The following is a 22,341-nucleotide window of genomic DNA, read 5'->3' as shown; positions in this document are numbered from 1 at the left end:
TAACTCCTTTTCAAAAATTATTTTTGAAATTCTTTTCCTCTCCTCTTCCTCTATTTATTTCTTTATTTACTAACACTTCTCTTCACCTCTCTTCATCTCAAATCACTACACCTATTCTCACCCTTCTGTTTGGATTCTCCTTTCTTTATTCCCTTTCTTCTTCTACAAACAATAAGGAACCTCTTTACTGTGACATAGAGGATTCTTCTTCTCTTCTTTTCTTGTTCTCTTCTCTTTCATATGACCAGGAACAAGGAAAAAGACATTCTTATTGAAGCTGACCCTGAACCTGAAAGGACTCTGAAGAGGAAACTAAGAGAAGCTAAATTACAACAATCCAGAGACAACCTTACTAAAATTTTTGAACAAGAAAAGGAGATGGCAGCCGAACCCAACAACAATAATGCAAGAAGGATGCTTGGTGATTATACTACACCTACTTCCAAGTTTGATGGAAGAAGCATCTCAATTCCTGCCATTGGAGCAAACGATTTTGAGCTGAAACCTCAACTAGTTGCTCTAATGCAACAAAACTACAAATTTCATGGACTTCCATTAGAAGATCCTTATCAGTTTTTAACTGAGTTCTTGTAGATCTGTAAGACTGTAAAGATGAATGGAGTAGATCCTAAAGTCTACAGGCTCATGCTTTTTCCTTTTGCTGTAAGAGACAGAGCTAGAACATGGTTGGATTCACAACCTAAGGATAGCCTGGACTCTTGGGATAAGCTGGTCACGGCCTTCTTGGCTAAGTTCTTTCCTCCTCAAAAGCTGAGCAAGCTTAGAGTGGATGTTCAGACCTTCAAACAAAAAGATGGTGAATCCCTCTATGAAGCTTGGGAAAGATACAAACAGATGACCAAAAGATGTCCTTCTGACATGTTCTCAGAATGGACCATGATAGATATATTTTATTATGGTATATCAAAATTCTCTAAGATGTCATTGGACCATTCTGCAGGTGGATCCATTCACCTAAAGAACATGCCTGCAAAAGCTCAAGAACTTATTGACATGGTTGTAAGTAACCAGTTCATGTACACTTCTAAGAGGAATTCCATGAATAATGGGACGCCTCAAAGGAAGGGAGTTCTTGAAATTGATGCTCTGAACGCCATATTGGCTCAGAACAAAATGTTGACTCAGCAAGTCAACATGATTTCTCAAAGTCTGAATGGATGGCAAAATGCATCCAACAGTACTAAAGAGGCATCTTCTGAAGAAGAAGCTTATGATTCTGAGAACCCTGCAATAGCAGAGGTAAATTATATGGGTGAACTTTATGGAAACACTTATAATTCATCATGGAGAAATCATCCAAATTTCTCATGGAAGGATCAACAAAAGCCTCAACAAGGCTTTAATAATGGTGGAAGAAATAGGCTCAGCAATATCAAGCCTTATCCATCATCTTCTCAGCAACAGACAGAGAATTCTGAACAGAGCACCTCTAACTTAGCAAATTTAGTCTCTGATCTGTCTAAGGCCACTTTAAGTTTCATGAATGAAACAAGGTCCTCCATCAGAAATCTGGAGGCACAAATGGGCCAGCTGAGTAAGAAAATAACTGAAACTCCTCCTAGTATTCTCCCAAGCAATACTGAAGAGAATCCAAAAAGAGAGTGCAAGGCCATTGATATAATTAACATGGCCGAACCTAGAGAGGAAGGAGAGGACGTCAATCCCAATGAGGAATCCCTTATGGGACGTCTCTCAAGCAAGAAGGAGTTCCTTATTGAGGACCCAAGGGAATCTGAGACTCATATAGAGACCATAGAGATTCCATTAAACCTCCTTCTGCCATTCATGAGCTCTGAAGACTATTCTTCCTCCGAAGAGGATGAAGATGTAACTGGAGAGCAAGTTGCTCAATATCTAGGAGCTATCATGAAACTTAATGCCAAGTTATTTGGCAATGAGACTTGGGAAGGTGAACCTCCCTTGCTCATTAGTGAACTAGATACCTGGGTTCAGCAAATTTTACCTCAAAAGAGACAAGATCCTGGCAAATTCGTAATACCCTGCACCATAGGCACCATGATCTTTGAAAAAGCTCTGTGTGACCTGGGGTCAAGCATAAATCTTGTGACACTCTCTGTAATGAAGAAGCTGGGGATCATTGAGGTGCAGCCTGCCTTATTCTCATTACAATTGGCAGACAAGTCAGTAAGACAAGCTTATGGATTAGTAGAGGACGTGTTAGCAAAGGTTAAAGGCCTTTACATTCCTTCTGATTTCATAATCTTAGACACTAGGAAGGAGGAGGATGAATGCATCATCCTTGGAAGACCTTTCCTAGCCACAGCAGAAGCTGTGATAGATGTTAACAGAGGAGAATTAGTCTTTCAATTGAATGGGGACTACCTTGTGTTTAAGGCACACGGCTATCCTTATGTAACAAGGGAGAGTAAGCATGCAGAGCTTCTCTCAGTACAGAGTCAAACAGAGCCCCTACAGTCAAACTCTAAGTTTGGTGTTGGGTGGCCACGACCAAACTCTAAGTTTGGTGTTGAATCCCCACAACCAAACTCTAAGTTTGGCGTTGGGACTATACAACATTGACCTGATCACCTGTGTGGCTCCATGAGAGCCCACTATCAAGCTAGTGACATTAAAGGAGCGCTTATTGGGAGGCAACCCAATTTTTTATTTAACTAATTTTATTTTTATTTTATTGTTCTTTTATGTTTTATTAGGTTCATGATCATGTAGAGTTACAAAATAAATACTAAAATCAAAAACAGAATCAAAAACATCAGAAGAAAAAGCACACCATGGAGGAAGGACTTACTGGCGTTTAAACACCAGTAAGGAGCATCTGGCTGGCGTTCAACGCCAGAACAGAGCATGGATCTGGCGCTGAACGCCAGAAATATGCAGCAATCTGGCGTTTAAATGCCAGGATTGCACACTGAGGAAAGCTGGCGTTCAACACCAGAAACATGCTGCAGATGGGCATTGAACGCCCAGAACAAGCTTAGAGCTGGCGTTTAACGCCAGAAACAAGCACCAATCTGGCATTAAACGCCATGATTGCATGCAGAGGGCGTTTTACACGCCTCATTGGTGCAGGGATGTAAATCCTTGACACCTTAGGATCTGTGGACCCCACAGGATCCCCACCTACCTCAACTCACCTTCTCTCTTCTTCACCACTCACATGCATCCTTAACACCAAAACCCACCCACATGGCCGAAACACAAACATCTCTCCATCTCCCCCATATCTTCTTCTCATTCTTCTATTCTTTCTTCTTTTGCTTGAGGGTGAGCAGCATTCTAAGTTTGGTGTGGTAAAAGCATAGCTTTTTTGCTTTTCCATAACCATTGATGGCACCTAAGGCCAGAAAAACCTCAAAAAAAAAAGAAGAGAAAAGGGAAGACAAAAAAATTTTTTCCACCTCCGAGTCATGGGAGATGGAAAGATTCATCTCAAGGATCCATAGCTCAGTAATAGAGCATTTGACTGCACATCAAGAGAGCATGAGGAATTCCCTCATGAAGAAATCCCTGAGATACCTCAGGGGATACATGTTCCTCCACATAATTATTGGGAGCAACTAAGGATAGGAGCACCAAAATCACTAGGGATCATGCAACAGAAGCAAGGAAGAGACATAAAAGAGCTCAAAAAGCACCATTGGTCCTTCAAAAGGCGCCACCCTCACTAAGGGGGACTCATTCCTTAACTTCCTTGCTCTTATCTCTCTGTTTTTTGGTTTTTTACGTTACATGTTTATCTATGTTTTGTGTCTCTACTTCATGATCATTAGTATGTAGTAACTATGTCTTAAGGCTATAAATAATTCCATGAATCCTTCACCTCTCTTAAATGAAAAATGTTTCTAATTCAAAAGAACAAGAAGTACATGAATTTTGAAATTATCTTTGAATTTACTTTAATTATATTGATGTGGTGACAATACTTTTTGTCTTCTGAATGAATGCTTGAACAGTGCATAATTTTGATCTTGTTGTTTATGAATGTTAAAATTATTGGCTCTTGAAAGAATGATGAACAAAGAGAAATGTTATTGACAATCTGAAAATCATGAAAATTGATTCTTGAAGCAAGAAAAAGCAGTGAAAAAGCAAAAGCTTGCGAAGAAAAAAAAATTTTGGCAAAAAAAAAAATAAATAGAAATAAAAAGAAAAAGCAAGCAGAAAAAGCCAATAGCCCTTAAAACCAAAAGGCAAGGGTAAAAAAGATCCAAGGCTTTGAGCATCAATGGATAGGAGGGCCCAAGGAACCAAAATCCAGGCCTAAGCGGCTAAATCAAGCTGTCCCTAACCATGTGCTTGTGGCATGCAGGTCCAAGTGAAAAGCTTGAGACTGAGTGGTTAAAGTCATGATCCAAAGCAATAAAAGAGTGTGCTTAAGAGCTCTGGACATCTCTAATTGGGGACTTTAGCAAAGCTGAGTCACAATCTGAAAAGGTTCACCCAGTTTTGTGTCTGTGGCATTTATGTATCCGGTGGTAATATTGGAAAACAAAGTACTTAGGGCCACGGCCAAGACTCATAAAAGTAGCTGTGTTCAAGAATCAACAAACTTAACTAGGAGAATTAATAACACTATCTGAAATTCTAAGTTCCTATAGATGCCAATCATTCTAAACTTCAAAGGAAAAAGTGAGATGCCAAAACTGTTCAGAGGCAAAAAGCTACAAGTCTCGCTCATCTAATTAGAATTAATATTCATTTATATTTTGGGATTTATAGTATATTCTCTTCTTTTTATCATATTTTATTTTTATTTGCTTGGGGACAAGCAACAATTTAAGTTTGGTGTTGTGATGAGCGGATAATTTATACGCTTTTTGGCATTGTTTTTAGGTAGTTTTTAGTAGGATCTAGCTACTTTTAGGGATGTTTTCATTAGTTTTTATGTTAAATTCACATTTCTGGACTTTACTATGAGTTTGTGTGTTTTTCTGTGATTTCAGGTAATTTCTGGCTGAAATTGAGGGACATGAGCAAAACTCTGATAAAAGGCTGACAAAGGACTGCTGATGCTGTTGGAATCTGACCTCCCTGCACTCGAAATGGATTTTCTGGAGCTACAGAACTCCAAATGGTGCACTCTCAACGACGTTGGAAAGTAGACATCCAGCTCTTTCCAGAAATTTATAATAGTTCATACTTTATTCGAGATTTGATGACCTAAACTGGCGCTCAACTCCAGTTCTATGCTGCATTAAGGAGTCAAACGCTAGAAACACGTCACGAACCAGAGTTGAACGCCAAAAACACGTTACAACTTGGCGTCCAACTCCAAGAGAAGCCTCAGCTCGTGTAAAAATCAAGCTCAGCCCAAGCACACACCAAGTGGGCCCCGGAAGTGAATTTCTGAATCAATTACTTACTTCTGTAAACCCTAGTAGCTAGTCTAGTATAAATAGGACGTTTTACTGCTGTATTAGACATCTTTGGTCTCAGTTTTATTTTATTATTCATCTTAGGAGACTATTGATCACATTTTGGGGGGCTGCCCATTCGGCCATGCCTGAACCTTCATCACTTATGTATTTTCAATAGTGGAGTTTCTACACACCATAGATTAAGGGTGTGGAGCTCTGCTGTACCTCGAGTTTTAATGCAATTACTAGTATTTTCTATTCAATTCCGCTTGTTCTTATTCTAAGATATTCGTTGAACTTCAACATGATGAATGTGATGATCCGTTAAACTCATCATCATTCTCACCTATGAACACGTGACTGACAACCACTTCCATTCTACCTTAGATTGGGTGCATATCTGTCGGATTCCTTAATCAGAATCTTCGTGGTATAAGCTAGAATTGATGGCGGCATTCATGGGAATCCGAAAAGTCTAACCTTGTCTGTGCTATTCCGAGTAGGATTTCGGGATTGAATGGCTGTGACGAGCTTCAAACTCGCAATTGTTGGGCGTGATGACAAACGCAAAAGAATCAAGGGATTCTATTCCGACATGATTGAGAACCGACAGATGATTAGCCGTGCTGTGACAGAGCATTTGGACCATTTTCACTGAGAGGATGGGATGTAGCCATTGACAACGGTGATGCCCTACATACAGCTTGCCATGGAAAGGAGTAAGAAGGATTGAGGGAAGGCAATAGGAAAGCAGAGATCCAACAGGGACAATTCATCTCCATGCACTTATCCGAAATTCTCACCAATGATTTACATAAGTATTTCTATCTTTATTTTATGTTTTATTTGTTATTATTATTTGAAAACTCCATAATCAATTATTATCCACCTAACTGAGATTTACAAGATGACCATAGCTTGCTTCATACCAACAATCTCCGTGAGATCGACGCTTACTCACATAAGGTATTACTTGGACGACCCAGTGCACTTGCTGGTTAGTTGTGCGGAGTTGTGACTAAGTGTGATTCACGTTTGAGAGTGCTACCAAGTTATTGGAGTCATTGTTGATGATCACAATTTCGTGCACCACTATCCCGAAGCCAGGCGACGCGAACGCGTGGATCACGCGGACGTGTGACCTGGAAAAAACTCAATCCACGCGAACGTATGGACGACGCTTCTGCATGACTTTGCAGTGACCTGTACGTGACAGATTTCGCAATCAACGATTTTTTGGGCTATTTTTGACCTAGTTTTCAGTCCAAAAAACACAGATTATAGGCTATAAAGTAGGGGAATGCATCCATTCATAAAATAGACTCATAATTCACTTTTCATAATTTAGATGTAGTTTTTAGAGAGAGAGCTTCTCTCCTCTCTCTTAGGTTTTAGGAATTAGAATTTCTCTTAGTTTTAGGATTTAGGATTATTTCTCCTTCATCACAGGTTCAATATTCCTTTACTTTGACTTCTCTTCTACTTTTAGATACTTTAATGCTTTTATTTATTCATGACTTATGTTGCCAAATTGGCTTATGAACTCTTCATGTTAGTTTTGGATTTTCTATTTAATGAATTTTTGAGGTATTTCAGATCTATGATTTGTTTCTTTTATTTATGATATAAATAATTTAGATATTTCCTCCTTTTGGCTTTGGTTGAGTAATTAGAGACTCTTGAGTTATCAAACTCTTTTGTTGATTGATAATTGGAAGTTGCTAATTGACTTGAATTCCACTAACTCTAGTCTTTCTTTGGGAATTGACTAGGACTTGAGGATTCATATTGATTTATCCACTTACCTTCATAGTTAGAGGTTGACTAAGTGGGAGCAACGAGCAATTCTCATCACAATCGATAAGGATAACTAGGATAGGACTTCTAATTTTCATACCTTGCCAAGAGTTTTCTTATCTATTGATTTATTAATTCCTACAATTTATTTCTCTTGTTCAAACCTTTCAAAAACCCAAAACACTGTTTTTCATAGCCAATAATAAAATACACCTCCCTGCAATTCCTTAAGAAGACGACCCGTGGTTTGAATACTTCGATTATTTATTTTTATTGGGTTTGCTTAAGTGACAAACAAAACTTTTGTACGAAAGGATTCTCTGTTGGTTTAGAAACTATACTTACAATGCGATTATATTTTTAAATCTCTTTACCGATAGAAAATCCGATCGTCAAAATGGCGTCGTTGCTGGGAAATTGCTAACGTGTGCCTTATTATTGGTTATTGTAAATATTTGCTTTTTAATTGATTTTTTTTCAAAAATTACAAAAAAAATTTCAGATTTTTATTTTAAATTTTTTATCTTATCTTATCTTAGTTTTGAATTTCAAAATTCAAATCTTTTTCAAAAATCATATCTTTTTCAAAATCTTATCTTATCTTATTTCAAAATCAAATTTCAAATTTCAAAATTCAAATTTCAAAATTTAAAATTCAAAATTTAATTTTCAAATTCAAAATTTAAATTTCAAAAGCTTTTAATTTAAAAACTTATCTTCTCTTACCTAACTTATCTTATCTTTGCTAATCTTTAAAACAAATCTTTTTCAAATCTTTTCTCTTATTTATTTTATTTTATTTTATTTTATTTTATTTTGCTTGTTTATTTGTTTTTGTTTTTAATTTTTATTAGCTACTATGAAGTTTCACCCCTTTGGCTATGAGTCTGGTTACAACTATGTTGCAGGAAGAGGAGATTACAATGAGAAGATGCATCAAGGTTGGAACAATCAAAGATGGGAGGAGCCGCAAGAATTTAATCAACCCTCATGGAAACAACCACCTCCAATGGACTATCAACAACCATTTTGTGATGCATATCAAGGCAATGGCTATGGTGAGCGCTCTTTTGATTATCAACAACCACCACCATATGCCTATGAACCCTCTCCTCAACATGACTTTGGACCACCATACTCACAAGCCTCTTTCCACCATTCACCTCCATATGACCCTAACCCGTATCCACCATACCAACCACTTTATGAGCCAAATGAACCATACATAGAACCACCCCCATTCCAACACAATTACTCTCATGAACCACCACCTCAATATACACCATCTCCTTATCATTATCAAGATGAATCACCTTCCTACCATGAACCCTTTCTCCTAACAAATGAACCCTCCTATCCACCCAAACCTCCATGGAGAAAGCACTTACCGATCTAAACTCTGCTATACAAGCTCTCGTCACCCAAATTGGACCACCGAATACCTTCAACAATCACCCATCAAGCTCTAGTGCACTTTCTTTTCAACCACAAAATGATCTCTCCATCCCATCACCACCATCCATGGAAGAGCACCCACATCCATCAATCCAAGAGCAACATGATCCCAATGATGCTATTGACATGGAACAAGAGAGAATGGATCATCTTTGCGAATCCATACTTCATAAGGAGCTAGAGGAGGCACTAAAAGTGAAGGTAGAAGAGACCTTTGCAGATGAAGGAGTAGTTGAAGGTTGTCGTCATAGAAAAGAAATCATCAAGGAGGAGTATGATTTTATACTTAAACAAATGGACAAAGCAGTAATTATTGAAAAGGAAAAATTGGTTACAGACTTAAGAGATGCTGAACCTCCATGGGAAGGTCAAGTCATAGAGCCTCCTTCCAAGACGTTTGAAATTGATGTTGAGGAGGGTGTACAACCTCCAAGGCATATCATAGTTGAAGACTTAAAGAGGTTGATCAAGAGATGGAGATTCAAGAAGAAGAGGCACAACCTCCCATGCCCTTAGTGAGCAATGAAGAAGTGATTGAATTGGAAGAAAGCTACCAAGAGGAAGATGTTGATATTGAAGAAGCTTGCAAAGAGGTGGTAGTTGTCAAAGAAGAGCACAAGGGAGTGGAGCTTGCAAGATCATTAGAAATACCTCTCCCAAAGCCATTACCGTCCAACACAACGTTCAAGTGGGTAAAATTCTTATCCCTGACCTTTACTTTCCCACTTGAATATAGGCTTCTAGAGACGGATGGTCAACTTAGAGCTCTTTATGGCATTAAGAGTAAGAGGAAGATGGTTAGTGATTGGAGTTGTCAAGCAAGGTTCAACATGGTTATGTGCTCAAAGTTTAAACGCAAGGGTTGGTGTAGAGCTCAATTGAATGGGTCTAGGATGTTGTTTGGCTGCTTCAGCGAGAATTCAGACTGCTTGCTACCCGGATGGAACAATATTGCTCAACAAGAAGACGGGTGCAAAAGCAAGATTTGGGACCCCAGAATTCATTCTGGCAATCAACACTCTTGGGGCCTTGTCACTTGCTTTAACTTACTTGAAGGCTTTCTGCGCCTAGTTTGGGATCCCGGGGCTACTGGAATTCCAAACATTGGTGGATATTTTTGGATGAATACAATCACAAGCCACCATAACAGGGAGCTCATCAAATGTCCAACTTAAGGACTTTAACCAAAAGTACTAAGTGGGGACAACCCACCGTGGTATAATCATTCTATTTTCAATTTTATTTAGTTTTGTTTGTTTTTGAGTTTTATTTTATTTTATTGAACTTGGAATTATTCATAACATCTGCATACTGCATTCTGCATTTTGTATTAAAAAAACAACGCACGCGACGCGTAAGCATCGCTGACGCGTCCGCGTCACAAGTGTATTAGGAAAAAAGAAAAGTGAATAGAGAGTCACGCAAAAGTGTGGCTGGAGGTGTGCCTTAGGCACAAAAATGCCCACGCATCCGCGTCATGTGTAAAATAGCCTACCACACGTCCGCGTCATCCACGCGAACGCATGGCTCTGTGAAATCGACGTAAATGGGTGTATGGCAGTAAGTTAGGCTGGAATAGGGTTGGACTCGTGCTAGAAGCCCAAGCCCTCCCACGCGAATGCGTGCCCCACGCGGCCGCGTCGTTTTCCAAAAATAGCCATTCACGCGATCGCGTCAACCATGCGAACGCGTCACCCTAAAATTTGGCAAAAAGAGTTTCGAACAGAGAGTTGCGTGAACACAAGGCTGCACTCGCGCCAATCGCGCAAATCAGGCCATGCGATCGCGTGACCCACGTGTTCGCATCACCTGACCTTATTGCGCACCACGCGACCGCGTCATTCACGCGTCCGCGTCGCCTGCACCGCACAACTTATCTAAATCAGCGTCAATTATCTTATATTTTCTAAGCCTAATTTCTTTTATCTTATCTTCTTTCTTTCTTACTTTATCTCTTTCACTTCTCTTTCTTCTTCACTTTCATTCTATTTTATTTATTTGCATACTTTCATTCATTGCATTTTAATTTAGTGCATATTTTTATTTTCTTTTCTAAATTCATTATTTTTTCTTTGGTGTTGAATTTTCTTATTTCACTATTGCATCTTCTCTTGAATTATTTTCGGTGCTTCATGACTTGTTTTATTCTGATTGGGTATTATTATTCATAAGTCAATGCTAGTTTTTATAATACTGGTATTCCTTTTGCATTGATATGCACTTATATTATCTTGCATTACCCACACTCTCTTCCCTATTGTTGTAATTTTTGCACCATTGGTATGCCATGTGCTTCTATTGCTTTCTCACGTATATGTTGTAGCTACCATGTACTTGAGACCCTTATTAATTGGCATTAACACCCATATTTTATTTGTTTTCTATCTTTATTTTTGGGTTACTTTTCTTCTTTTCCCTCTTCTTTCAGGATGGCCACCACGAAGGGAGAGGAAAAACTTCTTAATGGGGAGACAAACAAGTTCATCTGCTCAATCTTTGGAGAAAAGCATCAGTTGAAGCAACCCGTCCACCTGCACATCTCAGTATGCACCGAAGACGGTGCAATCTTTAAGTGTGGGGAGGTCGACATCGATTTCCATGGGTTAGTTATTTTCTTCTCAACACCAATGTTTTATTTTATTTAGTACATTGTTACATTTGCATGTTTGATTGCATATTTTCTTGATTTTATGCATATTTTACCACTTGGTTGAAGTAATATTTTCTTTTTCAAGAAAACTCTCTATAGCATTTCACTAATTTGAATTAAAATTTTTGAAAAACTTGTTTGAAGAAATATTATTTTGGAACATGGTTTAGAGCTCGAACACACAACACCATTGAGATTTTGAGCCTACTTGATTGGTTGCATCTTATCAACCAATATTTTATTTTTGGTGTGTGTTTTTCTCTCTAAAATTGTGATCTTTGTCTTGCTTGATTCTATATTTCCATTGTTTAATGTATGCATGCACTTATGTGATTGAGGCCTTCTTTCACTAAGATTACATACCCATATGGTCTTATCCCTTTCATTATCCTTTGTAAACCAATTCGAGCCTATTTTACCCCTTTTATTCTTTACTTTAGCACATCATTAACTCTAAGCAGAAAACGATAATGTCCTTAATTTGAATCCTTGGTTAGCTTAGACTAAGTGAGAGTGCTTATGATTTAAGTGTGGGAAAATTGGGTTTGGAAATGTTTGGTTTAAGAATTGGGTGTTGTATATCTTTATGAAAATGTGAAAGAAATGTTTAGAACATGTTCATGCATTCAATAATTTAATCATATGCATTGATAAAATTAAAAAAATAAAATAAAATAAAAGAGAAAAGACAAATAGAAAAAAAGAGAAAAAGAAAAGAAAAAGAGCAGAAAAATAAAAAGGGGACAAAATGCCCCAAGGTAAATGGCGATAGCAATGCATATGTACTGTATTCAAAACTTGGAATGCATAAATATGTAGTAAAAGAAGTTAATGGGTAGTTATTAATTTTATATTATGATTACATGGATTGTCCTAAGTTAGGTGAAAATTTTAGGTTAATTAAGGATTCAGATTTTAGTCCACTTGCCCAAATACAATCCTACCTTGACCCTAACCCCATTACAACCATTAAAAGACCTCTTGATATGTGTATCTATGCATTAAACTTTTGTTGATTGTTATATGAAGAACAAGCCTTAGAAAGCAAGATTAGTAGAGAATTGAGAGAATCAAACATTAAACACATGAGTGATTAGAGTGTATACACTTCTAGTGAGGGTTCGATGCTCGATTATTTGTTCCCGGCTTTCATGAGCTATTTTCTTCTGCAAGTTTACTTGTACTTTATTTTATGATTTGAATTAGTGAAATCCAGTTCATATTTGTTCTTGAAAGATTTATTTACTTTTTCACCAAGTAGGTAGAATCATTTTTGCATATAGTTGCATTCATATAGATAGGTTGCATTTCATACATTTTACCATTCCTCTTCTCTCTCTTATAGTTCTCTTGAGCTTAGCATGAGGACATGATAATGTTTAAGTGTGGGGAGGTTGATAAACCACTATTTTATGGTTTCTTGTGCTCAATTGAGTGGTTTTTATCAAGCCTTTGCACACTTATTCATACTATTTGCATGGTTTTACAATTCCTTCCCAGAATTTGTTCTATGATTGAAAACTTGCTTCCTAGAGTCTTTAATTTGTGTATTTTAATCATCTCTTATTACCATTCGATGTCTTGATATGTGTGTTAAGTGATTACAGGGATTATAGGGTAGGAATGACTTAGAAGATGGAAAGGAAGCATGCAAAAGTGGAAGGAATACAAGAAACTGAAGGAACTGCTAAAGCTGCCCAGCCTGACCTCATGGTACTAAATCAACCATAACTTGAGCTACAGAGATCCAAATGATGCGGTTTTAGTTGCGTTGGAAAGCTAACGTCTGGGGCTTTGCATAATTTGCCATAGCTGCCTGATGAGCAGATAATTTATATGCTTTTTGGCATTGTTTTTATGTAATTTTTAGTATGATTTAGTTACTTTTAGGGATGCTTTCATTAGTTTTTATGCTAAATTCATATTTCTGGACTTTACTATGAGTTTGTGTGTTTTTCTGTGATTTTAGGTATTTTCTGGCTGAAATTGAGGGACCTGAGCAAAACTCTGATAGGAGGCTGACAAAGGACTGCTGATGTTGTTGGAATCTGACCTCCCTGCACTCGAAATAAATTTTTTGGAGCTACAGAACTCCAAATGGCGCGTTCTCAATGGCGTTGGAAAGTAGACATCTAGAGCTTTCCAGAAATATATAATAGTTTATACTTTAATCGTAATTAGATGACGTAAACTGGCGCTCAACGCCAGTTCCATGCTGTATTCTGTAGTCAAACGCCAGAAACACGTCATGAACCAGAGTTGAATGCCCAAAACATGTTACAACTTGGCGTTCAACTCCAAGAGAAGCCTTAGCTCGTGGATAGATCAAGCTCAGCCCAAGAACACACCAAGTGGGCCCCGGAAGTGGATTTATGCATCAATTACTTACTTCTGTAAACCCTAGTAGCTAGTTTAGTATAAATAAGACATTTTACTATTGTACTAGTTTTCTTTCGACCACGTTACATCTTTGATCAGTTTATGCAATCTTAGACATTGGGGGCTGGCCATTCAGCCATGCCTGAACCTTCATCACTTATGTATTTTCAACGGTGGAGTTTCTACACACCATAGATTAAGGGTGTGGAGCTCTGTTGTACCTTGAGTTTTAATGCAATTACTACTATTTTCTATTCAATTCGATTTATTCCTGTTCCAAGATATTCGTTGCACTTCACCATGATGAATGTGGTGATCCGTGACACTCATCATCATTCTCACCTATGAACGCGTGACTGACAACCACTTCCGTTCTACCTTAGACCGGGCGCATATTTCTTGGATTCCTTAATCAGAATCTTCATGGTATAAGCTAGAATTGATGGCGGCATTCATGGGAATCCGGAAAGTCTAACCTTGTCTGTGGTATTTCGAATAGGATTCCGGGATTGAATGACTGTGACGAGCTTCAAACTCACGATTGCTGGGCGTGATGACAAACGCAAAAGAATCAAGGGATTCTATTCTAACATGATCGAGAACCGACAGATGATTAGATGTGCTGTGACAGAGCATTTGGACCATTTCACTGAGAGGATGAGATGTAGCCATTGACAACGGTGATGCCCTACATATAGCTTGCCATGGAAAGGAATATGAAGGATTGAAGGAAGACAGTAGGAAAGCAGAGATCCAACAGGGACAAGCACCTCCACACACCTTTCTGAAATTTCCACCATTGAATTACATGAGTAACTCTATCTTTATTTTCTGTTTAAATTTATTATTATTATTCGAAAATCCAATAATCTCTTAATATAGTTGAATCCGCCTGACTGGGATTTACAAGATGACCATAGCTTGCTTTATACCAACAATCTCTGTGGGATCGACCTTACTCACGTAAGGTATTACTTGGACGACCCAGTACACTTGCTGGTTAGTTGTGCGGAGTTGTGACAAAGTGTGATTTATGTTTGAGAGCACCAAGTCTTTGGAGCCATTGTTGATGATCACAATTTTGTCCACCAAGTTTTTGGCGCCGTTGCCGGAGATTGTTCAAGTTTGGACAACTAACGGTTCATCTTGTTGCTCAGATTAGGTAATTTTCTTTTCAAAAAGTTTTCGAAAATCTTTTAAAAATTTTCTTTATTTTCGTTTTTCTAAAGAATATTTTCGAAAAATTTATTAAAAAAATTCATAAAATCATAAAAATAAAAAATAATTTGTGTTTCTTGTTTGAGTTTTGAGTCAATTTTTAAGTTTGGTGTCAATTGCATGCTTTAAAAATCTCTTGCATTTTTCAAAAATTCATGCATTCATAGTGTTCTTCATGATCTTCAAGTTGTTCTTGGTAAGTCTTCTTGTTTGATCTTGATGTTTTCTTGTTTTGTATCTTTTGCTATTTTTCATATGCATTTTTTGTTTGTTAGAGTCCAAGCATTAAAGAATTCTAAGTTTGGTGTCTTGCATGTTTTCTTTGCATAAAAAATTTTTCAAAAATATGTTCTTGATGTTCATCATGATCTTCAAAGTGTTCTTGGTGTTCATCTTGACATTCATAGTGTTCTTGCATGCATCTTGTGTTTTGATCCAAAATTTTCATGTTTTGGGTCATAATTATGTTTTTCTCTCTCATAATTAAAAATTCAAAATTCTAAAAATATCTTTTCCTTAATTTTCTCATAATTTTCAAAAATTTGAGTTGACTCTGTCAAAAATTTTTAAAATTAGTTGTTTCTTACAAGTCAAGTCAAATTTTCAATTTTAAAAATCTTATCTTTTTCAAAAATCATATCTTTTTCATTTTTTTACAATTTTTCGAAATTTTCTTTTTAAAAATGTTTTTAAAAATCTTTTTCTTAATTTTATCTTTATTTTCGAAAATTATGCTAACAATTAATGTGATTGGTTCAAAAATTTGAAGTTATTAATTTCTTGTTAAGAAAGGTTCAATCTTTAAATTCTAGAATCTTATCTTTTAGTTTCTTGTTAGTTAAGTAATTAATTTTAACTTTAAAAATTAAATCTATCTTATCCTATCTTTTATATCATATCTTTTTCAAAATTTTATCTTGTTCAAAAATTTGATTTCAAAATATCTTATCTTATCTTTTTATTTTCTTATCTTTTCAAATTTGATTTTCAAATCTTTTTCAATTAACTAACTAACTTTTTGTTTGTTTCTTATCTTTTTCAAAACAACTTAACTACTTCTCCCTTTCTACTTTTCAAAAATATCTCATCCCTTTTTCAAAATTCTTCTTAAATTAACTAATTGTTTTAAATTTTAATTTTAATTCTATCTCATCTTTAATTTTCGAAAAATCATTAACTCCTTTTCAAAATTAATTTTTGAATTCTCTCTCTCATCTTCTTCAATTTATTTATTCATTTACTAACACTTCTCTTCACCTCTCTTCATCTCCAATCACTGCCTCTAACCTTACCCTTGTGTTTGGATTCTCCTTTCTTTATTCTTTTCTTCTTCTACTAATAATAAGGATCCTCTTTACTGTGACATAGAGGATTCCTCTTCTTTTCTTGTTCTCTTCTCTTTCATATGAGCAGGAACAAGGAAAAAAATACTCTTGTTGAAGCTGATCCTGAACCTGAAAGGACTCTGAAGAGGAAACTAAGAGAAGCTAAATTACAACAATCCAGAGGCAACCTTTCTGAAATTTTCAAACAAGAGAAGGAGATGGCAGCCGAACCCAACAACAATAATGCAAGGAGGATGCTTGGTGATTTTACTAAAACCACGTCCAAGTTTGATGGAAGGAACATCTCAATTCCTGCCATTGGAGCAAACAATTTTGAGCTGAAACCTCAATTAGTTGCTCTAATGCAACAGAACTGCAAGTTTCATGGACTTCTATCTGAAGATCCTTACCAGTTTTTAACTGAGTTCTTGCAGATTTGTGAGACTGTTAAGACGAATGGAGTAGATGTTGAAGTCTACAGGCTCATGCTTTTCCCTTTTGCTGTAAGAGACAGAGCTAGAACATGGTTGGACTCACAACTTAAAGATAGCCTGGACTCCTGGGATAAGCTGGTCACGGCCTTCTTGGATAAATTCTTTCCTCCTCAAAAGCTTAGCAAGCTTAGAGTGGATGTTTAGACCTTCAAGCAAAAAGATGGTGAATCCCTCTATGAAGCTTGGGAAAGATACAAGCAGATGACCAAAAAGTGTCATTCTGACATGTTTTCAGAATGGACCATATTAGATATATTCTATTATGGTCTATCTGAGTTTTCCAAAATGTCATTGGACCTTTCTGCAGATGAATCCATTCACCTAAAGAAAACGCCATCAGAAGCTCAGGAACTCATTGACATGGTTGCAAATAACCAATTCATGTACACTTCTGAGAGGAATTCCGTGAATAATGGAACGCCTCAGAGGAAGGGAGTTCTTGAAATTGATGCTCTGAATGCCATATTGGCTCAGAATAAAGTGTTGACTCAGCAAGTCAACATGATTTCTCAAAAGTCTGAATGGATGGCAAAATGCATCCAACAGTACTAAAGAGGCATCTTCTGAAGAAGAAGCTTATGATCCTGAAAACCCTGCAATGGCAGAGGTAAATTACATGGGTGAACCTTATGGAAACACCTATAATTCATCATGGAGAAATCAGCCGAATTTCTCATGGAAGGATCAACAAAAGCCTCAACAAGGCTTTAATAATGGTGGAAGAAATAGGCTTAGCAATATCAAGCCTTTTCCATCATCTTCTCAGCAACAGATAGAGAATTCTGAGCAGAGCTCCTCTAATTTAGCAAATATAGTCTCTGATCTGTCTAAGGCCACTTTAAGTTTCATGAGTGAAACAAGGTCCTCCATCAGAAATTTGGAGGCACAAGTGGGTCAGTTAAGTAAGAAAATCACTGAAACCCCTCCTAGTACTCTCCCAAGCAATACTGAAGAAAATCCAAAAAGAGAGTGCAAGGCCATTGATATAGTCAATATGGCCGAATGCAGAGAGGGAGGAAAGGACGAAAATCCTAGTGAGGAAGACCTCCTGGGATGTCTTCTGAGCAAGAAGGAGTCCCCTATTGAGGACGTAAAGGAATCTGAGGCTCATATAGAGACCATAGAGATTCTATTAAACCTCCTTTTGCCATTCATGAGCTCTGAAGACTATTCTTCCTCTGAAGAGGATGAAGATGTAACTGGAGAGCAAGTTGCTCAATATTTAGGAGCCATCATGAAGCTGAATGCGAAGTTATTTGGTGATGAGACTTGGGAAGGTGAACCTCCCTTGCTCATTAGTGAACTCGATACATGGGTTCAGCGAACATTACCTCAAAAGAGACAAGATCCTGGCAAATTCTTAATACCCTGTACCATAGGCACCATGACCTTTAACAAGGCTCTATGTGACCTGGGGTCAAGCATAAATCTTATGCCACTCTCTGTAATGGAGAAACTAGGGATCATTGAGGTACAGCCTGCCATATTCTCATTACAAATGGCAGACAAGTCAGTAAGACAAGCTTATGGATTGGTAGAGGACATGTTAGTGAAGGTTGAAGGCCTTTACATCCCTGCTGATTTCATAATCTTAGACACTAGGAAGGAGGAGGACGAATGCATCATCCTTAGAAGACCTTTCCTAGCCACAGCAGAAGCTGTGATAGATGTTAACAGAGGAGAATTAGTCCTTCAATTGAATGGGGACTACCTTGTGTTTAAGGCACACGGCTATCCTTCTATAACAAGGGAGAGTAATCATGCAGAGCTTCTCTTAGTATAAAGTCAAACAGAGCCCCCACAATCAAACTCTAAGTTTGGTGTTGGGAGGCCACAACCAAACTCTAAGTTTGGTGTTGAATCTCCACAACCAAACTCTAAGTTTGGTGTTGGGACTATACAACATTGACCTAATCACCTGTGAGGTTCCATGAGAGCCCACTGTCAAGCTATTGACATTAAAGAAGCGCTTATTGGGAGGCAACCCAATTTTTATTTATCTAATTTTATTTTATTTTCATTGTTCTTTTATGTTTTATTAGGTTCATGATCATGTGGAGTCACGAAAAAAATATTAAAATTAAAAACAGAATCAAAAACAGCAGAAGAAAAATCACACCCTGGAGGAAGGACTTACTGGCGTTTAAACGCCAGCAAGGAGCATCTGGCTGGCGTTCAACGCCAGAACAGGGCATGGATCTGGCGCTGAACGCCAGAAACAAGCAACATCCCGGCGTTCAAATGCCAGGAATGCACCCTGAGGAGAGCTGGCGCTGAACGCTAGAAACAACCCTGGAACTGGCGTTCAACGCCAGAAACATGCTACACATGGGCGTTGAACGCCCAGAACATGCATCACTTCGGCGTTTAAACGCCAGAATTGCATGGAAAGGCATTTTACATGCCTAATTGGTGCAGGGATGTAAATTCTTGACATCTCAGGATCTGTGGACCCCACAGGATCCCCACCTACCATATTCTCTCCTCTTCTCAACATTCATCCTCTCTTTCTAATAAACACTCTTCCCCAAAACCCTTCACCAATCACCTCAATCTCTCTTCCGAATTACCTCCTTCACCACTCACATCCATTCACTCTTCCCCATAAACCCCACCTACCTTCAAAATTCAAAATTTCTTTCCCACCCAAACCCACCCTAAATGGCCGAACCTACTCCCTCTCTCCTCCCTATATAAACCCCTCCATTCTCCTTAATTTTCACACAACACAAATTTCTCTTCTTCTTCTTATTTTCTTTCTTCTCTTGCTCAAGGGCGAGTAATATTTTAAATTTGGTGTGGTAAAAGCATAAGCTTTTTGTTTTTCCATTACCATTGATGGCACCTAAGGTCGGAGAAACCTCCAGAAAAGGGAAAGGGAAGACAAAAGCTTCCACCTCCGAGTCATGGGAGATGGAAAGATTCATCTCCAAAGCCCATCAAGACCACTTCTATGATGTTGTGGCCAAGAAGAAGGTGATCCCCGAGGTCCCTTTCAAGCTCAAGAAAAATGAGTATCCGGAGATCCGACATGAGATCCAAAGGAGAGGTTGGGAAGTTCTAACTAACCCAATCCAACAAGTCGGAATCTTAATGGTTCAAGAGTTTTATGCCAATGCATAGATCACTAAGAACCATCATTAAAGTAAGAACCTGAACCCAAAGGATTATCTTACAATGGTTCGGGGGAAATACTTAGATTTTAGTCCAGAAAATGTGAGGTTGGCGTTCAACTTGCCCATGATGCAAGGAGATGCACGCCCCTACACTAGAAGGGTCAACTTTAATCAAAGGTTGGACCAAGTCCTTATGGACATATGTGTGGAAGGAGCTCAATGGAAAAGAGACTCTAAAGGCAAGCCGGTTCAACTAAGAAGACTAGACCTCAAGCCTGTGGCTAGAAGATGGTTGGAATTCATCCAACGCTCCATCATCCCTACTAGCAACCGATCCGAAGTTACTGTGGATCGGGCCATCATGATTCATAGCATCATGAATGGAGAGGAAGTAGAAGTTCATGAAGTCATCTCCCATGAATTCTACAAAATAGCCGATAAGCCCTCTACTTTGGCAAGGCTAGCTTATCCTCATCTTATTTGCCATCTATGTTACTCAGTTAGAGTTATCATAGAAGGAGACATCATCATTGAGGAGGACAAGCCCATCACTAAGAAAAGGATGGAGCAAACAAGAGAGCCCACTCATGGAACCGAAGAGACGCATGAGGAAGCTCATCAACAAGAAATCCCGGAGATGCCTCAAGGGATGCACTTTCCTCCCAACAACTATTGGGAACAACTCAACACTTCCTTAGAAGATTTGAGTTACAATGTGGATCAATTAAGGGTGGAACATCAAGAGCAATCCATCATTCTCTATGAAATTAGAGAAGATCAAAGAGCAATGAGGGAGGAGCAACAAAGGCAAGGAAGGGACATAGAAGAGCTTAAGGACATCATTGGTCCTTCAAGAAGAAGACGCCACTAAGGTGGATTCATTCCTTGTTCTTATTTTTTCTGTTTTTCGTTTTTTATCTATGTTTTGTGTCTCTACTTCATGATCATTAGTATGTAGTAACTATGTCTTAAAGCTATGAATAAATTCCATAAATCCTTCACCTCTCTTAAATGAAAAATGTTTTTAATCCAAAAGAACAAGAAGTACAAAAAATTCGAAAATTGTCCTTGAATTTAGTTTAATTATTTTGATGTGGTGACAATACTTTTTTGTTTTCTGAATGAATGCTTAAACAGTGCATATTTTTTGATCTTGTTGTTTATGAATGTTAAAATTGTTGGCTCTTGAAAGAATGATGAACGAAGAGAAATGTTATTGATAATCTGAAAAATCATGAAATTGATTCTTGAAGCAAGAAAAATCAGTGAAAAAGCAAAAGCTTGAAAAAAAATGGCAAAAAAAAAGCAAGTAGAAAAAGCCAATAGCCCTTAAAACCAAAAGGCAAGGGTAAAAAGGATCCAAGGCTTTGAGCATCAATGGATAGGAGGGCCCAAGGAAATAAATCCAGGCCTAAGCGGCTAAATCAAGCTGTCCCTAACCATGTGCTTGTGGCATGCAGGTCCAAGTGAAAAGCTTGAGACTGAGTGGTTAAATTCGTGATCCAAAGCAAAAAGAGTGTGCTTAAGAGCTCTGGACACCTCTAACTGGGGACTCTAGCAAAGCTGAGTCACAATCTGAAAAGGTTCACCCAGTCATGTGTTTGTGGCATTTATGTATCCGGTGGTAATACTGGAAAACAAAGTGCTGAGGGCCACGACCAAGACTCATAAAAGTAGCTGTGTTCAAGAATCAACATACTTAACTAGGAGAATCAATAACACTATCCGAAATTCTAAGTTCCTAGAGAAGCCAATCATTCTAAACTTCAAAGGAAAAAGTGAGATGCCAAAACTGTTCAAAAGCAAAAAGCTACAAGTCCCACTCATCTAATTAGAACTAATATTCATTGATATTTTGGGATTTATATTATATTCTCTTCTTTTTATTCTAATTGATTGTCAGTTGCTTGGGGACAAGCAACAATTTAAGTTTGGTGTTGTGATGAGCGGATAATTTATACGCTTTTTGGTATTGTTTTTAGGTAGTTTTTTGTATGATCTAGTTACTTTTAGGGATGTTTTCATTAGTTTATATGCTAAATTCACATTTCTGGACTTTACTATGAGTTTATGTGTTTTTCTGTGATTTCAGGTATTTTCTGGCTGAAATTGAGGGACCTGAGCAAAACTCTGATAGGAGGCTGACAAAGGACTGCTGATGCTGTTGGAATCTGACCTCCCTACACTCGAAATGGATTTTCTAGAGCTACAAAATAGCAAATTCCGCGCTCTCAATGGCTTAGAAAGTAGACATTCAGAGCTTTCCAGCAATATATAATAGTTCATACTTTATTCGTAATTAGATGACGTAAACTGGCGCTCAACGCTAGTTCCATGCTGCATTCTGGAGTCAAACGCCAAAAACACATCATGAACCAGAGTTGAACGCCCAAAACATGTTACAACTTGGCGTTCAACTCCAAGAGAAGCCTCAGCTCGTGGATAGATCAAGCTCATCCCAAGCACACACCAAGTGGGCCCCGGAAGTGGATTTATGCGTCAATTACTTAATTCTGTAAACCCTAGTAGCTAGTTTAGTATAAATAA

The 22,341-nt window shown here is 37.8% G+C and overlaps 2 non-coding genes across 2 annotated transcripts; both read right to left on the bottom strand.

The window, feature by feature from the left end:
• Positions 1-777: 777 nt before the first annotated feature.
• On the bottom strand, positions 778-881 carry LOC112700300 (small nucleolar RNA R71). Its single transcript, XR_003153210.1, has one exon. It is a non-coding gene; the product is annotated as a small nucleolar RNA R71 (small nucleolar RNA).
• Positions 882-16,801: 15,920 nt separating this feature from the next.
• On the bottom strand, positions 16,802-16,905 carry LOC112699963 (small nucleolar RNA R71). Its single transcript, XR_003152893.1, has one exon. It is a non-coding gene; the product is annotated as a small nucleolar RNA R71 (small nucleolar RNA).
• Between the last annotated feature and the right edge of the window lie 5,436 nt (positions 16,906-22,341).

The sequence above is a fragment of the Arachis hypogaea genome, chromosome 6 (genome assembly GCF_003086295.3).
Source record: "Arachis hypogaea cultivar Tifrunner chromosome 6, arahy.Tifrunner.gnm2.J5K5, whole genome shotgun sequence".
NCBI classification, from domain to species: Eukaryota; Viridiplantae; Streptophyta; class Magnoliopsida; order Fabales; family Fabaceae; genus Arachis; species Arachis hypogaea.
This window is presented reverse-complemented; position numbering and strand designations above follow the sequence as displayed.